Source organism: Diabrotica virgifera, chromosome 7 (assembly GCF_917563875.1).
Source record: "Diabrotica virgifera virgifera chromosome 7, PGI_DIABVI_V3a".
Taxonomy (NCBI): domain Eukaryota; kingdom Metazoa; phylum Arthropoda; class Insecta; order Coleoptera; family Chrysomelidae; genus Diabrotica; species Diabrotica virgifera.
Window position 1 is genome coordinate 230,537,120 of NC_065449.1, and position 18,762 is coordinate 230,555,881.

General features: G+C 32.5%; 1 protein-coding gene across 4 annotated transcripts in view; it reads right to left on the reverse strand.

Moving 5' to 3' along the window:
• LOC114344042 (calcium/calmodulin-dependent protein kinase type II alpha chain) overlaps positions 1-18,762 on the reverse strand; it is a 712,828-nt gene that overhangs the window by 89,597 nt on the left and 604,469 nt on the right. The window lies entirely within an intron of this gene.

The following is an 18,762-nucleotide window of genomic DNA, read 5'->3' on the forward strand; positions in this document are numbered from 1 at the left end:
TTCGAGTTATTTGGCAGTGAATATGTTCATTTTTTCAACAAAATAACCACGCTTTTTTTTGTCTAACAGAAAAACAAAAAAACACATGATATTCAGAAAAGCAAATCTGATTTTTTTTGTTTTTCGAGATTTTTGGTATCTCTAACAATTTTTAAGTTATTTTGAATAAAAGCATATTTTTCAAAATTTATAATTTTAAAAATTTTATTTTGAAACCAAATTTTTTCAAAAATAAGCACTTTGAATCGATGAAACTTACAGATCATATAAACACAACATAAGTAAAATAATTTGTGGAGCGGTAACGATTAATTTAATTTAAGTTGCTAATTAGGGGGTGGTCTTCCCGATTTTTTTTGCAAAAACAAAAGGGACTAACTTTATTTTGAGCGTAACTTGCTTAAATTTAATGCTAGAAACTTTTTGTAAAAACAGGAATAAAGCTTTTTTTAAACACTTTAAAAAAGTTATAATAGGTTTTCAACAAAAAGTGCTTAATTTTTTGGATATTTCACGTCGAAATATTCTATTTGAAATTTGGTGAATATGAATCTATTTTTCATTGGCTATAACTCTGGTTCTGTGAGATCCAGAGACCTAACGCGTACACCATTTTTTTTTACTTTTTTATAGGCTATATTTTTGCCAAGAACGTTTTTTTCGACAAAATACTTACTTTTTGAGTTATTTGCAAAAAACCGTCTAAAAATGTGGTTATTTTGTTGAAAAATGAACATATTCACTTGCAAATAACTCGAAAAGTGTTGACTTAGCGAAAAAGCACTATAGAACAAAAGTTACTTAAAATTAGTCAGTTTACCCATTTCCGGACTTAGTTTGGATATATATATTTTTTCACCCCCAAGAGGGGGTAAAAGTCACCCCCAGGGCAAAAGCACACATCCGCACAATATCACTTTTTACCCGTGTTGAGCTGGCCCCCCCCCACTTGCAAAAATTAAAAAACAAATAGCCCTGATTTATGAGCTATTTATGAGCTCTCATATTCCGCAAACTAAAAATTTTGAGCTCGTTCCACTGAGCAGGAATTTAATACCCTAGTGGGGGGGGCTGAGTCAGCCCCCCCCCACTACTTAAAAATAGGAATATTGAATCGGTTTTTGCGGCAGAATTACGAGCTATTTATGAGCTCTTGAAATTATATAGTTTCGATTTTTGAGCTCATCCCCTTCACCCCCAAACAACCCTTTAATTGATTTAACTTAAGAGAAAGATGCTGAGAAAACTTAAAATATATCGTATTGCGGATATAATTCATATAGCTTATATACTCTAAGAATAAACTATTAAATCAAGAGCATTTCGATTATTGAGCTACAACCCCTTCGCAAGAAAACCACCCTATCTTCCCGGCTTAAGAGAAAGTTGTACTTAAAATGCATTAAACTAATTATTTGGCGACTACATATCATTTAATAATTTATATGCTTCCAAATTACGCGCATTTAGATCAGTAGATTGCAATTTATTTTGTATAGTGCAGTCACTGAAGGTAAAAATCAACGATTACCTTCAATTTCGGTGAACCTTCATCGATTTTCACGAAAATTGGTCAGTAGTTAGAGGATACGTCAAGAAACAAAGGTGACATGGTACCACCTTGCGCCTTTACCCTGAGGGTGGATACCGCCCCTTCTCGGGGGTGAAAATTATTTTATAAAAAATAAATGCACAAATCAATAAAAGAACAAATTAAAAGCAAAATTTATTATATAAAGTTAATAAAATAAGTCAATACTTTTTAAGTTATTAAAGATCAAAGATTTTAATTATTTGTGAAAAAAATGCATGTTTTGAAAAGGTTTTTTGTAAATCACTGAAAAACTTTAAGTTTTTACAAAAAAGTTAATAGTAGTTTAATTCGTATAGCTTATATTCTAAGAATAAACTCTTAAATCACGCGTCTTTCGATTATAGAGCTACAACCCCTTCGCAAGAAAACGACCCCATATTCCCGGCTTAAGAGAGAGTTGTTCTTAAAATAATTTAAATTAATTATTTGGCGACTACATATCGTTTAATAATTTATGAGCTTGCAAAATATACGCATCTCAATTATTGAATTGCCATTTTCTTTCTATAGTGCAGTCACTGAAGGTAAAAATCAACTAGTACCTTCGATTTCGGTAAATCTCCATTCATTTTCACGAAAATTGGTGAGCGGATTTTAATACTATCAACTTTTTCTGCATCTTATTTTTCATAGGTATTTCTAAGTACTTTGACAAGTATTTAGTACCTAAGTGTTATAAAATGCATCTCTTTCCCGTTATTTAAGCTTGAACCCTTAGATTTTAACAGTCGCGGAAAAAAATATACATTTAATTACCAATAACTTACTTTAAATTAACATTAAAGGGTTTTCAAGTAAGCAATTTATTATATTTTTTATTAGCTTCAATTTTAGTGATGAAAACTTTTTTGTAAAAACTTACAGTTTTTGAGTCATTTATGAAAAATCGCTCTAAAGCATGCATTTTCTTTCCAAAAATTAAAATATTTGATATTTAATAACTCAAAAAGTATTGATTTATTTTAATCACATTATATAACAAATTTTGCTTACAATTTGTCCCTCTCTCGATTTGTGGGTTTATTTTTAATAAAGTAATTTTCACTCCCCAGAAGGGGTGACATATACCCCAGGCTAAAACCCCAAGTTGTTATTGTCAATTCGTGAAAATAAATGGAGATTTACCGAAATCGAAGGTACTAGTTGATTTTTACCTTCAGTGACTGCACTATAGAAAGAAAATGGCAATTCAATAATTGAGATGCGTATATTTTGCAAGCTCATAAATTATTAAACGATATGTAGTCGCCAAATAATTAATTTAAATTATTTTAAGAACAACTCTCTCTTAAGCCGGGAATATGGGGTCGTTTTCTTGCGAAGGGGTTGTAGCTCTATAATCGAAAGACGCGTGATTTAAGAGTTTATTCTTAGAATATAAGCTATACGAATTAAACTACTATTAACTTTTTTGTAAAAACTTAAAGTTTTTCAGTGATTTACAAAAAACCTTTTCAAAACATGCATTTTTTTCACAAATAATTAAAATCTTTGATCTTTAATAACTTAAAAAGTATTGACTTATTTTATTAACTTTATATAATAAATTTTGCTTTTAATTTGTTCTTTTATTGATTTGTGCATTTATTTTTTATAAAATAATTTTCACCCCCAAGAAGGGGCGGTATCCACCCTCAGGGTAAAGGCGCAAGGTGGTACCATGTCACCTTTGTTTCTTGCCGTATCCTCTAACTACTGACCAATTTTCGTGAAAATCGATGAAGGTTCACCGAAATTGAAGGTAATCGTTGATTTTTACCTTCAGTGACTGCACTATACAAAATAAATTGCAATCTACTGATCTAAATGCGCGTAATTTGGAAGCTTATAAATTATTAAATGATATGTAGTCGCCAAATAATTAGTTTAATGCATTTTAAGTACAACTTTCTCTTAAGTCGGGAAGATAGGGTGGTTTTCTTGCGAAGGGGTTGTAGCTCAATAATCGAAATGCTCTTGATTTAATAGTTTATTCTTAGAGTATATAAGCTATATGAATTATATCCGCAATACGATATATTTTAAGTTTTCTCAGCATCTTTCTTTTAAGTTAAATCAATTAAAGGGTTGTTTGGGGGTGAAGGGGATGAGCTCAAAAATGGAAACTATATAATTTCAAGAGCTCATAAATAGCTCGTAATTCTGCCGCAAAAACCGATTCAATATTCCTATTTTTAAGTAGTGGGGGGGCTGACTCAGCCCCCCCACTAGGGTATTAAATTCCTGCTCAGTGGAACGAGCTCAAAATTTTTAGTTTGCGGAATATGAGAGCTCATAAATAGCTCATAAATCAGGGCTATTTGTTTTTTAATTTTTGCAAGTGGGGGGGGCCAGCTCAACACGGGTCACTTTTTTTCTTTGACATGTAAGCAATACGTATACCAAATTTCATGTCAATCCAAGCGGTTCTTTAAAATTTAGAGCAAAAACCGTGAAAGAATGGACTAAATGTATTTTTAACCAATGATACAATTAGATCTATTCATAAACTTAGCGTATGTGTAAAGATGTTTGAACCATATTCAAAATTGAAATTAGGTTCATTAGTTAGACGATGTCAATATTATTAAGTAAATACTTGTGATGTTTGGGAAATCGACGTCAAATCAAGAATAAATTGATGTGATATGTTCTACCAATTTAACAAATGGAAGCAGAAAAGCAATCAATTATATTATGATATCTTGCAGATACTACGTAAGGTTAATATTTTCATTCCATTAGCTGTCTATATACCGATGTTTATATATTTATAATAACCACTAAAGTGATATAAGGACTGGTAGTATTCCAACAGCTTACTTAAAAGACTCCGCTTTTAAGATTCTGTGCAATCTGTAATTTTTATTTTTTATAACACTGTGAATAAAAAATATGCAAATAGAAAATATACCTAAAAATAAATTTAAAGCAGCGAAAACTAAAAAAAAAAAACAAGAATAGAATGTATACCAATAATACCTGAGCAAAGCAATCTAATAAGGAATTACAATAAAAAATCACAAAAAAAGAAATAAAAAAATCTCCTCAAGCACTGGCAACTCTTTTCATTCTATAAGTCAGATGATATCTTTCATATACGATATCTCCAGAGACCTACAAGATGAAAATGCCACGACCAAATGCTCATAGGGGACTTCAATGTCAAAATTGTAAGCAGAGAAGATGACGACGTATATCTTCTTGAATTCGGAAACCGAAACAAAAGAGAATGTACACTCCTGAATTATCTAAATAAATATGATATGTAAGCTATGAATACGTTCTTAAAAAAGGCATGACAGAAGATAAACCTGGATAAGGCCAGATAAAAAAAAAAGAATTTAATTCAGTTATCTTAAGTGACTCACTAAGCGCTCTTCAAACCCTTAAACAGATCTATCCCAAAGGTCCTATTGAGATACACATTAAATTCGAACTGATGCAGGCTCAAAAAAACGCTAGACGAATCAGATTTATATGGATATGTACCATCCCACATTGGCATTGCAGGCAACGAAAAAGCTGACCAGTGCGCGAGTGAAATTGCCGTATGTGCCGATATAGAAACAAGTAATTGGACTTCGTAAGTCCTAGGTTTTCACCCAAAGTAATCGAAAGTAGAACTGGAAGACGATATTTGAATTTTACGTGTAACTTTGCGAGGATTGATATACGAATTTACTAATGTTGAGTCATTCTTACTAAACTTTGACATTTGTCACCTCATTTGTGATTCTACCCGGTATAATGGCAGAGGAGTTACATTGGCGGTCCTACGGACCGACAGAAAGATTGCCCAGGTCAAATATGTCACCTGTAGTACCATCCTTGGATTATAAGCTTTCATTTGACACCTCATTTGTCATTCTACCTGGTATAATGATGGAGGAGTTATATTCGCGGTCAGACAGACCGACGGACAGACCGCCAAGGTCAAATATCTCACCTTTAGTACCATCCTTGGATTATCAGCTTTCATTTGACACCTCATTTGTCATTCAAGCTGGTATAATGACGAAAGAGTTATATTCCCGGTCGTACGGACCGACGGAAAGACAGCCTGGGTCAAATATCTCACCTTTAGTACCATCCTTGGATTATCAGCTTTCATTTGACACCTCATTTGTCATTCTACCTGGTATAATGACGGAGAAGTTATATTCGCGGTCGTACGGACCGATGGAAAGACAGCCTAGGTCAAATATCTCACCTTTAGTACCATCCTTAGATTATAAGCTTTTATTTGACACCTCATTTATCATTCAAGCTGGTATAATGATGGAGGAGGTATATTCGCGGTCGGAGGGACCGACGCACACACCGCCTAAATATTTCACCTTTAGTACCATCCTTGGATTATAAGCTTTCATTTGACACCTCATTTGTCATTCTACCTGGTATAATGATGGAAGAGTTATATTCGCGGTCGTACAGACCGACGGACAGACCGCCAAGGTCAAATATCTCACCTTTAGTACCATCCTTGGATTATCAGCTTTCATTTGACACCTCATTTGTCATTCTAGCTGGTATATTGCCGGAGGAGTTGTGGTTACAGACAGACGGACAGACGGACGTGGATAATATAAAGATTTCACATTTTTTCAAAATGGGTGAAAACAAAAGATAAGTGTCGAAAGCTTTATACCGCGAGTGATATAAAAGCTTACATTAAGAATCGTGTTTTGTACAAGTGGAAAAACGAATGGCAATCGTCTCAAACGTCACTGAGACTAATTAAAAATGACATTACAGCCTGGGAACCCTTAACTCGTAACAGAAGAGAACAGTTGGTGATAACTCGATTGAGAATTGGACACACGAGATTTACTCACTCATATTTATTGTCTAAAAGCGATCCACCTGTATGTGAAATATATAATGTACAAATTACTGTTTAATTTAACATTGTATTCTGTAGCCGCCGCTAATCACTATCAAGGTGGATGCGGCTGTACTTTCTAAATAAAAAAAAGAACGCGGCGGATTTTATATTAAGCAATAGAAAATATATTGGTCGAAATATAGGCGTTCTAAATAGATTATCTACGGGAAGCGATCACCGGATTGCAAGATAAAAATTGGAGATAAACAGAAAAAAGGACAAAATACCATGGTTTTAAAAGTTTTAATAAAAACATATAATATTATTGTATATGTGCATGTATATGCCATTAATCACCCATTATCTTGATGGGATAAATGTATGAAATAAAATGAACACCAAATTTTCCCTTTTGGTAAATTTAACATGCAGTGTTAACTTATACTTCCCTTAAATATATAATTCTTTTCTATTTAACTCTGTTAAATTTAATTTGAAGTCTAAAATAAACAAAAGGAAAAGAACCGTCAAAATCTTTATCCTTTGAGACCCCTTTTAAAAGCACCAAATGAGAAAACCACAGATAACAAATCGATAACCGAGACTGGGACCACAAAACAGCAAAGAAAACCTAAATGTTAATGTTGGCTCAATAAAAACATGGAGTTGGTTTTAAATTTTATTTCTAGCTAAATCGTTCCAGGTAACATATTTTTTATAAATTATTTTTTAATGATTTTAATTTGCAATTATGTAGTAAGATTTTTCAGCACGTGTTTAATTCTGTCCAATCAGATTATTATTATACTGGCAATAATCTACATTATTCCATTATTATACTGATAATAATTTTTAAGTACTTTGTTTTAGACAAGCCGAAAACGGCGGGTTCGTTGGGAAAAATATTCCCATCAGATTTTTTCGCATAATTACATTCGTGAGACATCCCAGAATAAGGTTCAAGAAATGGGCCAATAGGGTTCAAGAAACGTGAAAAGTGGGCCAAATTTTTTTTAACAATTTTTTTTTCAAATTGCAAAAATCAATAGTTTTGGCCCGGACTATCTTTTTGTAGCTTTTTTGGATTATTCTGGATAAAAAAGGTCTCTTATAATTTTTCTCTAAAGTTGATCGTTTTCGAGTTATAAGCAATTTAAAATTGAAAAAAACGAAAAATGGCGATTTTCAAGGCTTAATAACTCGGTTAAAAGTTATTATTATGAAAGTCAGAAAGTGACTAAATCAAAGTTTAATGCCCCCCCTACAAGATCCCGAAGAAATTTTTGTCATTATTTTATTAATAAGCTGTTATTTTTAAGTAATAATATTGAGCGCCATGCACGTGATAGCCAGCCGTAAATGCTGAGTGCGAGAGAGAGATGCCACTCCGGTAGTGATGTTGATTATAGTTACTTTCGAGTAATCATTACAAATCGTTACTTTTATATAAAGTAATCATTTACAGTATTCGTTACTTTGATTACTTTTGTATTTGAGTACCGGTAATCATATGGAGAATAGCATTTCTCAGTACATATTTTGTATGAGTAGGATATTTTGATTACTATGATTACTTTTGTATTTGAGTACCGGTAATCATATCGAGAATCGCATTTCTCAGTATTTCGTATAAGATCCTATATAACAACGACCTTCACCGATCTATTTAATGGATAGAAATTAAATGATATGTAATCTATTCTGTTAAAAATTATTAAAAACAAGGGGTGCCCGACATAATTTTGTCCAGACTAATTAATAATTAAAAATTTTTTTTAATTATTCTACTAACTTTTTGACCCGGGCAGATATTATTTTAGATTTTTGGATCATAACAATAAAATGCACATAGACCAAGGCATTTAGGAAATAATAAATGATTTTTAAAGAATTAGTGAAACAAGAAAAAAGCTTTCAATAGAAAAATGGGTGGAAATGCATAATTACAGTATAAAATGCATCCAAAAGTACATAAACTTTCATTCATGATTAAATTGAAGAGCATAGGACCCAATGAGCCTCTCAATCTTATTCCGCTGCCTATATCTATAGATTCTGTAAGTTGTCCATCTATTCTGACTTCCATTTTGTTGTTATGGTAGATTTTTTCAATAGTTTTTATGATATCTAAGGGAATTTCTCTATTATACAGAAGATGGATTACATCTCTGAGTCTTAACTCAACTCTATCAAATGCTTTCTTCAAGTCAGTCAGACATAGAAATGCTGGTATATTATACTCTAGTGATTTCTAAGTAATTTGCTTTATGACGAATATTGCATCGTTACACGATCTTCCAGTACCTACGAAAACCCTGTTTTTCATCTGGTAAACTTTTCCTCTGATTCATTATGTCTTGTAAAAATTTAGTTGTAAGTTTTAGAGTAGTATTTAACAAGTTGATACCTCTGTAGATTTCTGGCTGCTTTTATCACCTTTTTAAATAGTAGAATTAGTTCGCTTGTTCTCCATCCTTCCGGTATTTTATTGTGTTTTATGATTTTGTTAATTATTAATGTTGTTAATTGTTCTGTCATTGCTGCTACACAACATCAGTAATCTCGAGTAATCCCTTTGCATCAATTAAGTGCCGAAAACAAACCCTCGAAACTCTAGATGACCTACTTTAACAGTATCCCGAGGCACCCAGGGCTTCGGAGGTCGGTTCTGATTGCATATTCGTGTTCAGTGACCCCAAATACCCCAAAATAAGAAAATCTGGCCCTTAATATACTAATTTTAACAATTTATGCATTTTTCGATGCGTTTCATACACTTTAAAATGTAATAAATGCATTTCCACCCATTTTTCTATTGTAGACATTTTTCCAGACGTCATCCTAATCCTAAATACAATGCAAAAAGTTGCAAGTCTCTAGGTACCTACTATATTTAAAAACAGATTTATTCCTGTGTTTTTAGTGTTAAATCCCTGGTCTAATAAAAACAATGCCATACCTACATGTAAAATTAAAGTTGATGATCACAGTCTAGAAATATTATCATTTCTACATTTTTCCGGTCAAGCTAAGCTAGGTATTTTTTTCTAGGCCTGATACGAATAGTGTGTATTTATTATTAAAATCTAATGTGTTGCATTTTTATTTTCAAAGGAATAAACATCTGTTAATTATCTACCTCCACAAAGCGTATTTTATCGTATAGACATCTGTTTTTGGGTACATGCTTTGTTAAATAATTTACCTCCCTCTGTTTCAGCTACTTCTCAGCGCTCTGTAATCCTCTCCTAATCCTCAATCCTCATAGCCTTCGCCCTTCATAGATAAAATTTTCGTTACTGATACCGAACACTCGTGGAATACCAGTCCGATTCCGATATCAACCGATTGCAGATACAATACTCAAATAGGTACTCGCTCTGATACATTGGTACGAAGTAACGAAGTAATCAGAGTAATCAAAGTAATCAAAGTAATGATTTGCCTCTCTGTATAGTAATCGTTACTTTCGATATTCGTAAGTAACGAGTACTTTGTAACGAATAGTTACTTTTTCAACATCACTACACTCCGGCAGTCCAATTGTGCATCTTACTTGCACTCACATTTACGGCCGCCTACCACGTGCATGGCGCTCAATATTATTACTTAAAAATAACAGCTTAGTAATAAAATAATGACAAAAATTTCTTCGGGATCTTGTAGGGGGGGCATTAAACTTTGATGTAGTCACTTTCTGACTTTCATAATAATAACTTTTAACCGAGTTATTAAGCCTTGAAAATCGCCATTTTTCGTTTTTTTCAATTTTAAAATGCTTATAACTCGAAAACGATCAACTTTAGAGAAAAATTATAAGAGACCTTTTTTATCCAGAATGGTCCAAAAAACCTACAAAAAAATTGTCCAGGCCAAAAATGCCAGGCCATTGCAATTTGATTAAAAAAATTGTTAAAAAAAATTTGGCCCACTTTTCACGTGGGCAACTTCTTGAACCTTATTCTGGGATGTTTCACGAATGTAATTATGTAAAAAAATCTCATGGGAATATTTTCCCCAACGAACCCGCCGTTTTCGACTTGTCTATTTCTGTTTAATTACAACGAGTTTTATACTTTTTTCAACTGTCACATTTAAGAAGATTAACTAAAATAAACTTTTAGTCCTGCATCTAATGTCAAATTGTCACGAAGGAAATACAAATCGGCAATTTTTAGCGCTCGAGTGTAATTCGCTAAGATTATTTCATGAATAAAACTGTATTTATAAATAATTTTAAGTTATATTTTATTGATATCTTCGTCTGAATATTTGCTAAACCAGCTCAAGCTGTTCACTTTGACAAGTTGCAAAACATTAATTGTGATAAATGTCACTGAATGTTTATTTACATAGACTTGAATTTTGTATCTCTCTCTCCTGTCGTTTCCCCATTACTGAGGATCGTGATTTCTTCCAATATTCCTAACAATGTTTCTGCATTGGTCTCTATCTTCAGCTGCTCTAAGAGCTTCGCAGAATGGTCAGACCATCTAGTTGGTGATCGTCCTCTTGATCTTCTCCCCGGAACGTTTCTAGAAACAATTAATCCCTCCAAACTGTCGTCACCTCTGCGAACCACGTGACCAAAGAATTGCAGAATTCGTTGCAGACATATTGTGGACAGCCTTTTTTTAATATTGAGTTGGTTTAGAATGGAAAAATTTGTCCTATGAGCTGTCCAAGGTATGCGCAGCATTCTTCTCCAGCACCACATCTCAAAGGCATCAATTTTTTGGCGCTCGCATGCGCGAAGAGTCCAAGTCTCTGCTCCGTATAGAAATATTGAGAATACAAGGGCATTCACCAGTCTCATCTTGATATTTTGAGAGATATATCTGTCTTTCCAAACTTTACTTAGGCGACTCATCGCATTTTTGCCATACTAATACGTCTCCGAACTTCTGCTTCACAGTTACCTTCGTTAGTTATACTAGATTCGAGATAGACAAAGGTGTTTACTATCTGGTATTCCTATATGTTAGTCAGTTGAATAGTGTCAAATCTGTCGACCACCATTATTTTTGTCTTAGCTTTATTGATTTTCAGACCAACTTTATGGCTTTCGTACTCAACTCTTCGCAGAAGATCAAACATTCCTTGCTCATTTGCTGCTATAAGTGTAGTGTCATCAGCAAATCTTAAATTGGAGATTTTCCTACCAGCTACTGTTACTCCACCGGCCCATCCTTCTAAAACCATCCTCATGACATGTTCACCATAAATGTTAAATAAGTCAGGTAACAACACGCATCATTGTCTAACACCTCTCTCGGTCTTGAATTGGTTTGAGAACTTCTGATCTAGTCGTACTGTCGCTATATTAGACTGGTACAGATTTTTAATAAGTGTCACCAGGTGCATTGGTGCGCCCACTTCTATTAAAATTGACCACAGATTTATCCAGCTTACACAATCAAATGCCTTTTGGTAGTCAACGACGCATATAATTATAGGTACTTGAAATTCTCTAGACTTTTCAATGAGTTGTTTCAGGTTCAGGATTTGTTCCCTTGTACCTTTACCCTTTACAAACCCCTTTACCCCTTTGAATTTTGTAAGCGAGTAATAAAAAGTAATCTTTCGAATATTACACAATAGTAAGAATAAATAAGAAAATAATGCTCTAGTTTGTTTCTAAAACTTGTTGCCATTCGGCAATAGTCACTAGAGCTCTGCGGGCTCTCCTGTCTATTGCCATGTAACAAGATTTTTAACAATTATTGTCGCATTATTTTAAATTTATCTATCTTGTGATATTAACACCAATAATATATGAAAATATTTTTGATTTAACTATCGAATATTATTTTAGACATTGCTAGATAATATATTAGGCATATTTTTATATTACTACCTAATACATAGGTAATACAATAGTAAACGCGATCTTGTTGTTTAGTTTACAATTATTGTGACTAGCTGTTGATGTACATTTGTACATACATAAAAGAAGCGGTGATCACGGCCACCGTTTAAAATCACCGATATTCAAAAATCACGGACACTGATCACGGCGTGATCACCACGTTCACCATCGTTAGTTAGTACAGTGGAACCCCGTTAACTCGGATTAATCGGGACCGCGGCCGATCCGGGTTATCGAAAATCCGGGTTAGCCGGAGAAATGGTAAAAGTTAATAAAATATGGTATGCTTACAGATAAACTCCGTTATAATTGGCACACAGACACTGGTAAACCACGTTCGCGCTTCGCACAAAACCACACATACAAAGCGTCGCGTCGTCGAGAGTCTAATTTTTAGCTTTATTAGCTTTGCACCGATTGTCCATTGTCCAAACTGTCTTTTGATATCATTTTGAAACAAAAATAACATTTTTACGTTTTATTGCCATTACGTGCAAACACAAAATCTGAATAGATTTACGAACGATTACAGAACGGAAGCGAACAATGCGACTTTACTACACACAATACCGTCTCAGTCGCAAGTTATGTTATTTAATAACAGTGAAGACTAAGACCATTGTTTGAAAAAGAATTTTAATAGTCTTTTAATCTTTTCTAAACAATGCTAAGACAGTTTCAAATAAATAAAGGATACTTACAGGTGCCTGTTGTTTTCGATAACACGACAATGAACGTTGTGTGCCATGAGTCATTTTTACTATGGTATATTATGTAGGTAGTTCAAATTACACAAATACGTATTATCTCTCAAATATTATATTACATACATTTTTATTGTTGAAATGTTTGTCTGATAATTAACTATGTATTTTGATGGGAAATAAGCCACAATTAAATTGAAAAATAATTTTATTAGCATTTCGACACCCAGATCGGCTGTCGTACTGCTATGTACTAAACTATGTACAGATATGTACTGAAAATCAAAATATTTATCTGATGAAAATCGGTCCGGGTTAGCCGGACTTCCGGGTTATCGGGGGCCTACTTATCGGGGTTCCACTGTATGTATTTTAATTTTGTTTACTACGCAGGAGTGTGACCGTTATCTTGACGGTTTTTCGTTGTGTTGGCAGTAGTGTTTATAGTGTTTATTAATGTAGTGTTAAATTTAATGTTAACTTTATTAATGAACAAAATATCCGCCGGAAAGTGGTAGAATAAGTTTTATGGTTATCTTTTTTATCGCGATAATCTAACCACCACAAAGTCAATCTGGCACAAAATCTTAAATTTGCGTAACTTAAACTAAACAAAAACAATTGAAAAATACCAATGTTATACTTGCCAACAAATTATTTGATAAAACCGTATCTTAATCCGATTACAAAGTCATTTGTATTTGAATTAAAAGTACAATTGATTAACAATAGATTACTTTCTACCTGTATCGGAACTTAACAAATACAAATGACTTTGTAATAAGCTTAAGATTAACGTTTTCTCAAATATCTTGATAGGGACTATACCTGCTTTTATTAATTGCCGATTTAGTGCTGAATGTTAATTATGTTTACCTAAAGGGTTTACAGATATCTCTATGTTACAGTTACAGGAGGTGCATACAAGCTTCTAGTATCGGTTACACAAATATACACTCATGTTCCAAAGTTAATAGAGTACGGTTATCTATAGATAGAGATGGAAGGGTAGATTTTTAGAAGAAACAGTTAAATATAAATGAAAACATGAATTTGAATATATGTAGGAAATATTACTACTAACTACTTAATACTTACATCCAAACATTTTGATGTTATATATTTATCTAACAGAAATTTATATCAAATGCAACATTAAGACAAGACAAAACATTGTAGATATCTAGAAATATTTTACAGTAGTTGTAGTGGAAAAAAATTAGAGGTAGAAACAATTTTTTTTTGCTTTTAAATTGCTAAAGTAAGATTTAATTTTTTTAATCCTTTAATGGTTATAATATTGTTATATAAAGAAACCAACACTGCGTTACATAAGTGGCGCAGTCCTAAAAAGATACAGACAAATATCGAATAACCTCTTGGAAAAAGACGACTGATTCTGATGTTATTCTCAACAAAAAATCTAAATATTTTTTATAAATGGCAGATAATGCGTGTTGTTAACAGTTGTAAAAAATAAGTGTTGTTAACAATTTATTACAGAATTAAAAAAAGTAAAAATATAGGTAATGCAATCCCTGTCTTTATGTGAATTTGGTAAAAATAAATAATTTTTGACATTAGGAATTACAATGACATAACGAGTCGATTTCACTTTGTTTGAATTAGTCGTATTTTTCCAGGGGGGTTAATTGTTATTTTTATGCATCATTTTCGGGGTGCTCCGCTTGCACTAAATCTCAGAGGAAACAGTAGCGATCAACAGGTAGCAAAAACGCGTTCCAAGATTGCGGCTGTAATTTTGAATATTTTTTCGAGATATTTGGCACACGTATTCGTAATATAATAAAGAATGGCAGAACAGAGCCCAATTTGAAAAATACATTAATATGTGGAAATTACTCTGTAATTAAATACAATATTAAAAAAACGAGCCTGTACCGCCATTAAGAAGAACAAAAAAAAATACACTTTCTTCATATAAACTTTTTTATCCGATGCCTAGATTTTGTGTCATTTTGGAACTACTAAATTTTTTTATTTCATTAGTAGTTCCAAAATGACACAAAATCTAGGCATCGGATAAAAAAGTTTATTTGAAGAAAGTGTATTTTTTTGTTCTTCTTAATGGCGGCACAGGCTCGTTTTTTTAATATTGTATTTAATTACAGAGTAATTTCCACATATTAATATATTTTTCAAATTGGGCTCTGTACCGCCATTCTTTATTATATTACGAATACGTGTGCCAAATATCTCGAAAAAATATTCAAAATTACAGCCGCAATCTTGGAACGCGTTTTTGCTACCTGCTGATCGCTACTGTTTCCTCTTAAGAAAAATTTCGTCAAGCTGAAGCTTGCTGCATAGCAAAATGTAACAAACCTCAATCATAAAAACATCTGACAAGCATTTTGAGCCGAATATTTAATGTGAATAAACTGCAATGAATCTAATTAAAATTACATGGATTTTGTTTTAACGTTTCGACTTTAAATCTAAATTTATACAGGGTGATTTTTGGGAGTTCTAATTAGATGTTTTTGTGAAGGTTAATATAATTAATGTCTGAAAATTTAGGATGAGGAGATACTAGATATTCCACATTAATATAAAATATTTAGAGTCTCTTACTACTTTCAGCTGTACCGGATATTGACTAAAAAGCTTAATTATTTTAAATATAATGCCCTGTATATTATTACGTATTTCGATTGCTCCCAAAAGTGTTCTTAAAATCATTTTATCTACTCTATTATGTCATATTATGTATAAGTTTTTAGTTCCTGAAAACTGTCATTATAGATAGCAATGCGTGAAAGGTTTAAAGTGTGCGTGTAGTAACAATGTATTTTAAATGGGATTTACTTTTTCGCACTGTTTTTGGCACACTTTCATATAATCAAATATCCTTAACTTTCGCGTTGTCATGGTGATGACATATGAGCAATAAATTACAACAAAAGTTTTGACAGTTTTGTGGTTTGAAAGAAGTTAGAATTTTTAAATGTCAAAGTTCTAAAAATTGTAAAATAGAAATGAATTTCAGTGACGAAGGGTTACAGTTTTTTTATTTGTTTACCGTAGATAAATTATTGCATGAAACTTTGCGTGAAGTAATTTTTGCGAACTTACGCGATATAGCACTCGCTCCGCTGTCGCTTGTGCTCTAAACATCGCGTGCGTTCGTAAAAAGCATACTTCACGAACTGTTTCATAAATAACTCTTTTTTACATATGGTTACATAATATGATTTCTTAAAACTATTTAACTGATCTCTCTAAAATTGTAACAAAGTATTTGTCACATATTTGAGTATCGTATGGACTAAAATAAAGTTTTTTCTACCCTTTTCGGTGCTGAAACTGCCAAAAATTGAATAAAAAAATTCGAAAATTTTGTCTTTAAACTACTGCTATTAACTCATGTCTTTATAGAACTTGTTTTTTTTTTAGTTCATACCATAGTTACTAGTATACTAAACAGAAATCTTTGTGAATGTTATGTTTAAGGTATTTCCTTAGTACAAAATCATGGTCTTCTTCAATTTTGGGAGAGTCACAGGAAATACGTCATTTTGAATTTATATGATGTTGAACTTTTTGTGTATTCATTAAGCCAAAATTATGTAGAATCTTATATACCATACAAGTAACACAATAATTTCCAAAATAAATAGGTTTTTTTTCGAAATTGATGCATGCTAAAGGCCCCTTAAGAGTTTTAGAAGACGAGAACATGTTAGATAAAAATGAAACATAGGAGTGTATGTATTCTACTTTTGAATTATCTGCAGTTATATACTAAAAATATACAGAGTAATTCAAGCAACTACTATTTACACTAGCAGTAATAGTTATTGTTATTATATTGTGTACTTAGCAATAATTATGTTTTCATTTATATCGATACTGTATACGAAAATTGTTAAAATTTCTTGGGAAGTTTAGAGGAATACAACATTTAAAATGCAACATAATATACTCTAAAATATAACTTAACTACAGTATGTATCACGTGATTTAAAGATTTGACTAAATATTGTATGTACTGTTGGATATAATTTGGAACATTTCTAAAACTACGAAGCTTGGAGAAATAACAGTATGTGGTCAGTAAGTCAGGAGACTTCTCTTCGATGGTGAATTAGGTGAACGGCAAATCCAAGCTTACTCGAAGCTATTGGATTGGTTAAGAATAACCTTTTATTCCGATAATACATCTACAGTTTACCCTTGAAAAACACCATCTTTTGCACTCTTTACGTAGAGAAAAGACGTTGAAATTAAAGTAGACCACTGTTGCTTCATATCGATATCGCTACTAGCGTACAGTTCTTACGATGTCAGTTGGACCAGTATAAAAACAAAATTCGACACCGATTGTCGGCGCCGTTTGTAAAACATAGGCGGCGCAATAGAAATTAATGAGTAAACTTTTATTTTTAAATTATGGTTCAATATTTATTAAACAGTAATAATGTTGTTAATTGTTCACATTTCTTTATGAAATTGACACCAAAGATAATTAAAAATACATAATACAAATGAAATTTAACGTGCTTATTAATTTGAGAACTAAAGAAATAAGACTACACTTTGAATATACACATAAAATACATGAAAACGAACAATTCCTCTTCCAGTCGAATTGTCTAATTCATGACTAATGAAGAGATCACTTTTACTACTGTATAGTATTTTTACTACAAAAGCGATATTACGTAGGTCAAAATTTTTGACGTAAGAGAACTGTCAAAACATTAGAATGTGACTCTTCATTATATCCATGTTTATAATAAACATGGCAATAATGAAAATTCACATTCTAATGTTTTGACAGTTCTCTTACGTCAAAAATTTTGACCTACGTAATATCGCTTTTGTAGTAAAAATACTATACATAGGACATATTTTTGACAAGTTGAAATATATCACTATCCGTGTGTTCAGAACTTGATTCGACACTTGTCGTGTTTATAACTACCACACCAATATTGGAAAAGAAGTGAAAGGCGCAATTTACACAACAGTTATCAGACCAATAATGACATAAATACGCGGCAGAAACACGACTTGATACAGAAAGGACAGAAAGAATGCTAGAAACAGCAGAGATGAAAATACTTTGAAAAATCGATGGGATATGGGAACAGGTAGAAGTGCAGATATACGACAGATATGCAAGGTGGACAACATCAATAACTGGGTAAAAAGCAGAAGAGTATAATGGAACAACTACATGAGCCAAATGACAAAAAACAAAGTAGTAAGGACGGCGAGAGACGGTTCCCCAATAGGAAGACGATCAGTTAGGTCTGTATCCCGCGTATGAAAAAAAAAGTTGATTAATAGTAAGCTGAAAATTTGTTAATAGCTTAAACGGTGTCTAGTCGGATAAACTGTGATATATGAGAACACTGTAACAGGGGCAGTTTTAATTGTGGTTAAAAATTTGGAACGGTCAGACTTAAACTCTCCGAACAGAGATTAAACTCTCATGCAAAAATCAGACTACTATTTATCAGCTGTCATAATTCCTGTCATTTGACATATTCTACATGTTCCACTCATTAAAACGCCCATTTGGTGATAAATAGTAGGCTGATTTTTGCATGAGAGTTTAATCTCTGTTCGGAGAGTTTAAGTCTGTTCTGTCGGACAAAATACATGTGCCGTTTTCGTGGTCTGGCCGTTCCAAATTTTTAACCTGTTCCACAATTAAAACTTCCCCTATTCCAGTGTTCCCATATATCAAAGTTTCTCCAACTACACACCCTTAAGCTATTCAAAAATTTTCAGCTTGCTATTAATCAACTTTTTTTTC